Source organism: Staurois parvus, unplaced genomic scaffold (assembly GCF_062004578.1).
Source record: "Staurois parvus isolate SC_StPar_1 unplaced genomic scaffold, SC_StPar_1.0 ptg000094l, whole genome shotgun sequence".
Lineage (NCBI taxonomy): Eukaryota > Metazoa > Chordata > Amphibia > Anura > Ranidae > Staurois > Staurois parvus.
The window spans coordinates 1695069-1701068 of NW_028317890.1; the positions used below are offsets into that span (position 1 = coordinate 1695069).

General features: G+C 56.8%; 1 protein-coding gene across 2 annotated transcripts in view; it reads right to left on the reverse strand.

Moving 5' to 3' along the window:
* The window catches only part of MICU1 (mitochondrial calcium uptake 1), a 331092-nt gene extending 325303 nt beyond the window's left edge, over positions 1-5789 (reverse strand). Inside the window, exon 1 of one of the 2 annotated variants that reach the window (XM_089670730.1) lies at positions 5616-5789. The gene's annotated coding sequence lies outside the window, so the exon portion shown is untranslated. Of the gene's footprint in view, positions 1-5611 lie in introns of both variants that reach the window. The other variant, XM_089670729.1, reaches the window with a different exon arrangement.
* Between the last annotated feature and the right edge of the window lie 211 nt (positions 5790-6000).

The following is a 6000-nucleotide window of genomic DNA, read 5'->3' on the forward strand; positions in this document are numbered from 1 at the left end:
GTAAGAGGTACATTTTTACTCAAAATATTAATAAGGTGATTTGGTAATAATGATATATTAGTTCACGTGATGTGTTACTTTTACCCTCTTCAAGCCTGCTCCAGTGTCCTTTTAACTGGGCTATTATGCCTGGGGGAGGGGGTCGGTTAGGTATGCCAAATCATGTGACCACTGTGATTGGCTGCCACAGCGGTCACATAATCAGTTACCATATGTGTATGTGCAGGGACGTTAAAACCCACCCTATTTGCCATTGCATATACGCTTTCTGCGGGTAGCAAGAGGTTAAAAGCTAAGTTCATTTGTAGGAACATGTTACTCCCGTATTTAGGCACCCTTATACCACCCCCAAGGCCCACCCCACTGCCCTCATGACAGCAGGCAGGGGTTCTTCTCCCTTGCAGCTGCTGTCATATTTAATATTGGTGTGGCTGTGCAGGACTCTGCCTCACATTGCACCCGTGATCCACTGAATGCAGGTACAATGCTTTGCCGGCTCCTGTGGGGGAAAAGAAAAAAATCATAAATGTGCATTTTTTCCTGTAAAAATATGTTCATTTATTATTTCACCTAAAGGTGAGATAAAAGGTAAGCGACAAGACCGCTTTTAAGATAGTTTTATTGAAGATTGTCAATTATGCCTCAACCAGACTCAGGACACTGTTTGAGTATTGATGGATAGATTCTCAATGAAGCAGAAATAAAGGTGTTTTTTTTTTTAACAAATGCTCGGAGTTCCCTCCAGTCCTGGCCATGTGACAAAAGGCCCAGGCATCATCCAATCTAAGCACGGATCATCTCCTTTAAAAGAGGTCACATGATCCCCTCAGGGAAGACTTTCAGCCAACCTTCAAATAAATATCAGTTAATTCAGCTCACTTTCCTGCTAGTATTCAGAGCACAGGGTGCTCAGTGTTGCCTGTCATAGAAAACTCTGGGTTAAGAGGATGGAAGTACACACATCTTGCACTCTCCTTACTCTTTTTAGTTGTACCTGTGCTTGTACACACTGTGCCAGAATGACAGCTCCCTTCATCCATGGGGACAAATGGAGCTCGTCATTTATGCAGCAAAACTCATCTAGCAGCCCAAGGAGTGCAAATCAGTGAGAAGCAGCAGGGAGATGTTCGACTTTCACAAATACCTTTAGATGGCCATGTTTCTGGAACTATTGATCGCCTTGATGTGCAGCACTTTATGACTAAATAAACAGATTTTCTGTGAGCTAAACCACTTGCTGCTACAATAAACTATCAAATAAGTAAAAAACTGTTTACATTTTTGTATTTAAAAGTGTATGTCTAGTCAAACTTTTTTTGTAGTTTTGGTTCACACTACTGCAACTTCTGATGCAACTTGAGACGCACAAAATTGCATGACAAGGGAACACTCCCTGTTTTCAATGGTGCCCATTCTAATCAATGCGACTCAGAACTGTGTGATTTTGGAAAAGGTTCCTACGCTTCTTTGTTGCATAGATGGTGCTTAATTCAATTTAAACCTGGCTGATGGTGACTGCATGTATTAGTAGGGAAATAGTTTGGGCCACCTTGGCCCAAGCAAGCAATTTGAAGTGAGAGCTGAATATAAAAGCTGATTGGCTGCCATGCATAGCTGCCACACATCCTGTCTGCTCCAGTTACATATGATAAATTCCCCTAATGTCATGGAAGACTGCAACTCCTCCATTGACCCCCACTGTACCCACAAACTGCTCTGCTGACCCCAAAATGCACCTGTACACTTCTCTACTGATGCCCAAACTGCACCACCACGCTTTACAGACCTTCCAGTGCACCTTGTATGCTTTCCTGCTGATCCTCACTGCACCTTATTGTACCATGCACACTTTTCTGACTCCTCCCAGCGCAACTTGAGTGTTTCTCCACCCAAAATGCATCTACGCACTTCTTAACATCCCCTGGGCACTCTGTGTGCTTCTCTGATGACCCCTGGCGTACCCCAAGCACTTCTCCACTTACATCCAAAATGCATCTGCGCACTTCTCTGATGACTCTTGGCATACCCCATGTGCTTCGACAACTTCCGCATTCACCATGCCGGTTTGACAATTCTTGACAATTGTCTGGAAACCGCTGGTGCAACCTGTATGCTTTTCTGTGTCCACTGGTGCACCTTGCATGCTTCTCAAATGATGCCCAAACTGCACCTGAAGTACTTCTCAGACTCCTCTTGCCATACCCCTTGCGCATCCCTTCCACAACCATAGGACACCCTGCGTGCTTGTTCCAAGAGCTTCTCCAACAACCTACGTGTTTTTCCGACGACACCTCCCACCACACAGTCCATGAGCTTATCTGGCACTCACTTACTTGACCATCCTTGGCACACCCCAAGTTTCTCTATCGACCCTTGGCACACCCCTGTGTACTATAACTATGACCAGTGGTGTATTTAGGTTTTGTGCTGCCCTAGGCAACACAAAAATTGGCGCACCCCCCCCACCCAGAAAGAGCCTGACATTGACCAAGAGCACCCCTGCCCTCCACCCGAGTCTTCCACACCATCCCCCATGGCGAGAGAGAGACTCTCCTGCACAGCTCCGGACATCCCCAGGAATGAGAGTCATACACCGTTATGAAACCCACAGCATCTCTTGGAACCCACCAGGTCTCCATGCCGCGTGTGTACCTTCTTCCAAAGAGCAGTGCTGCCCCCTTGAAAAATGCCACCCTAGGCAAATGCCTTGTTTGCCTTGTGGTAAATACACCGCTGCCAATGATCCTGGTACCCCCTCCCCAAAAAGCATCTGCACACTTTGATGACTCTTAGCATACTCCGTGTGCTTCTTCAACACCCCACCTGCACCCCTCCTGCGCAACCTGAATGCTTCTCCAACGATGCCTAAAATGCACCTGCACACTTCTACAACCCTGGCACACCCTGCATGCTTGTCCAATGACCCCCACACACCACATGCACATATTTGGCTCTCGTTTTCCAGACAACCCTTGACACACCCGTGATCCTCTGTTGAGACCTGCGCACCCCCTTGAAGCGCTTCCCAAATGACACCCAAAATGCACCTATGCACTTTGGTGACTCTTCCGTGACCCCCCCCCCTTGCAGCTTGCGTGCTCCCTTCCACGACACCACCACCAGTGCAGCTTGTGTGCTCCCTCCCGTGAACCCTCAGTGCAGCTCGTGTGCTCCCTCCAGCGAACCCCCCCCCCCAGTGCAGCTCGGGTGCTCCCTCCCGCGAACCCCCCTCCCCGCAGTGCAGCTCATGTGCTCCCTCCCGCGCAGCTCGTGTGCTCCCCCTGTGCAGCTCATGTGCTCCCTCCCGCGACCCCCCCCCCATGCAGCTCGTATGCTCCCTCCCACGACAAACGCCCCCATGGTGCAGCTCGTGTGCTCCCTCCCGCGACCCCACCAGGGCAGCCCATGTGCTCCCCCCGCGACCCCACCACGGCAGCCCGTGTGCTCCCCCCGCGACCCCACCACGGCAACCCGTGTGCTCCCCCCGCGACCCCACCAGTGCATCTCGCGTGCTCCCCCCGCGACCCCACCAGTGCAGCTCGCGTGCTCCTCCCGCGACCCCACCAGTGCAGCTCGCGTGCTCCTCCCGCGACCCCACCAGTGCAGCCCGCGTGCTCCCTCCGCGACCCCACCAGGGCAGCCCGCGTGCTCCCTCCGCGACCCCACCAGGGCAGCCCGCGTGCTCCCTCCGCGACCCCACCAGGGCAGCCCGCGTGCTCCCTCCGCGACCCCACCAGGGCAGCCTGTGTGCGACCCCACCACGGCAGCCCGTGTGCTCCCCCCGCGACCCCACCAGTGCATCTCGCGTGCTCCTCCCGCCACCCCACCAGTGCATCTCGCGTGCTTCTCCCGCGACCCCACCAGTGCAGCTCGCGTGCTCCTCCCGCGACCCCACCAGTGCAGCTCGCGTGCTCCTCCCGCGACCCCACCAGGGCAGCCCGCGTGCTCCCTCCGCGACCCCACCAGGGCAGCCCGCGTGCTCCCTCCGCGACCCCACCAGGGCAGCCCGCGTGCTCCCTCCGCGACCCCACCAGGGCAGCCCGCGTGCTCTCTCCGCGACCCCACCAGGGCAGCCTGTGTGCGACCCCACCACGGCAGCCCGTGTGCTCCCCCCGCGACCCCACCAGTGCAGCTCGCGTGCTCCCCCCGCGACCCCACCAGTGCAGCTCGCGTGCTCCTCCCGCGACCCCACCAGTGCAGCCCGCGTGCTCCCTCCCCGACCCCACCAGGGCAGCCCGCGTGCTCCCTCCCCGACCCCACCAGGGCAGCCCGCGTGCTCCCTCCGCGACCCCACCAGGGCAGCCCGCGTGCTCCCTCCGCGACCCCACCAGGGCAGCCCGCGTGCTCCCTCCGCGACCCCACCAGGGCAGCCCGCGTGCTCCCTCCGCGACCCCACCAGGGCAGCCCGCGTGCTCCCTCCGCGACCCCACCAGGGCAGCCCGCGTGCTCCCTCCGCGACCCCACCAGGGCAGCCCGCGTGCTCCCTCCGCGACCCCACCAGGGCAGCCCGCGTGCTCCCTCCGCGACCCCACCAGGGCAGCCCGCGTGCTCCCTCCGCGACCCCACCAGGGCAGCCCGCGTGCTCCCTCCGCGACCACCAGTGCAGCTCGCGTGCTCCCTCCGCGACCACCAGTGCAGCTCGCGTGCTCCCTCCGCGACCCCCAGTGCAGCTCGCGTGCTCCCTCCGCGACCCCCAGTGCAGCTCGTGTGCTCCCTCCGCGACCCCCAGTGCAGCTCGTGTGCTCCCTCCGCGACCCCACCAGTGCAGCTCGTGTGCTCCCTCCACGACCCCCAGTGCAGCTCCTGTGCTCCCTCCGCGACCCCACCAGTGCAGCTCCTGTGCTCCTCCCGCGACCCCACCAGTGCAGCTCCTGTGCTCCTCCCGCGACCCCACCACTGCAGCTCCTGTGCTCCTCCCGCACACCCCACCACTGCAGCTCCTGTGCTCCTCCCGCACACCCCACCACTGCAGCTTCTGTGCTCCTCCCGCAACCCCACCACTGCAGCTCCTGTGCTCCTCCTGCGACCCCACCACTGCAGCTCCTGTGCTCCTCCCGCACACCCCACCACTGCAGCTCCTGTGCTCCTCCCGCACACCCCACCACTGCAGCTTCTGTGCTCCTCCCGCAACCCCACCACTGCAGCTCCTGTGCTCCTCCTGCGACCCCACCACTGCAGCTCCTGTGCTCCTCCCGCAACCCCACCACTGCAGCTCGTGTGCTCCCTCCACGACCCCTGGCACACCCTGCTCACTTTTCTTTAGATCCATGGCACAACCGCCTGCTTCTCCGACCACCCTTGGCGGCGGTGGCACAAGCCATGCTCTTCCCCAACAACCCTGGATGGAGCAGGAGTAGCACTCTCCTATACAGTCCATTCCTCAGACTGCTGTACATTCACCCCGGTAGGAATTTATGAACACTAATCAGTGACTTGTAATATGACAATGTGTGTCCCCTAAGCGGAGATGTCACCTCACACAGGAGAGCCCAGAGGATGATACAATTCTACAGCAGCCTGCTCTCCTCTTCGTCCACAGACGACTGTCAGTCCGAGGAGAGCTCAGCGTACAGACCTAGACACCCTCACCCCTCCGCTCCCGCCCACCTACCTGCCTTCTCCAGCCGTCCAAGAGGTGCTGTGACCGGCCCTCTCCAACTATTCCTCCGCACCGTCTCTTCTTCCAGATATGGGAAGTCAACAGACAGCTCTCCCTTCCCTCCTACAGCCTGACACACCGACTACACAGCCTCAGCACACACTGTACATACAGGAAGAGCATAGGACCACAACACCCACAATCCTTCTCTGCAGAAGCAGGAAAACTTTATTGACAATGAGCAAACAGGAATCTGTAGTCGGCATGAGTTCAAGAATCTGTTTAGGGTTGCAGAACTAAAGTAAAACAAAAGATGCCAACAAGTAAAGTTTCTTTTAGTATTAGTAGAAGAGACTTGATATGTCTCTGATGCCAAAAGAAAAGTTCTTCCTTCTGCCAAT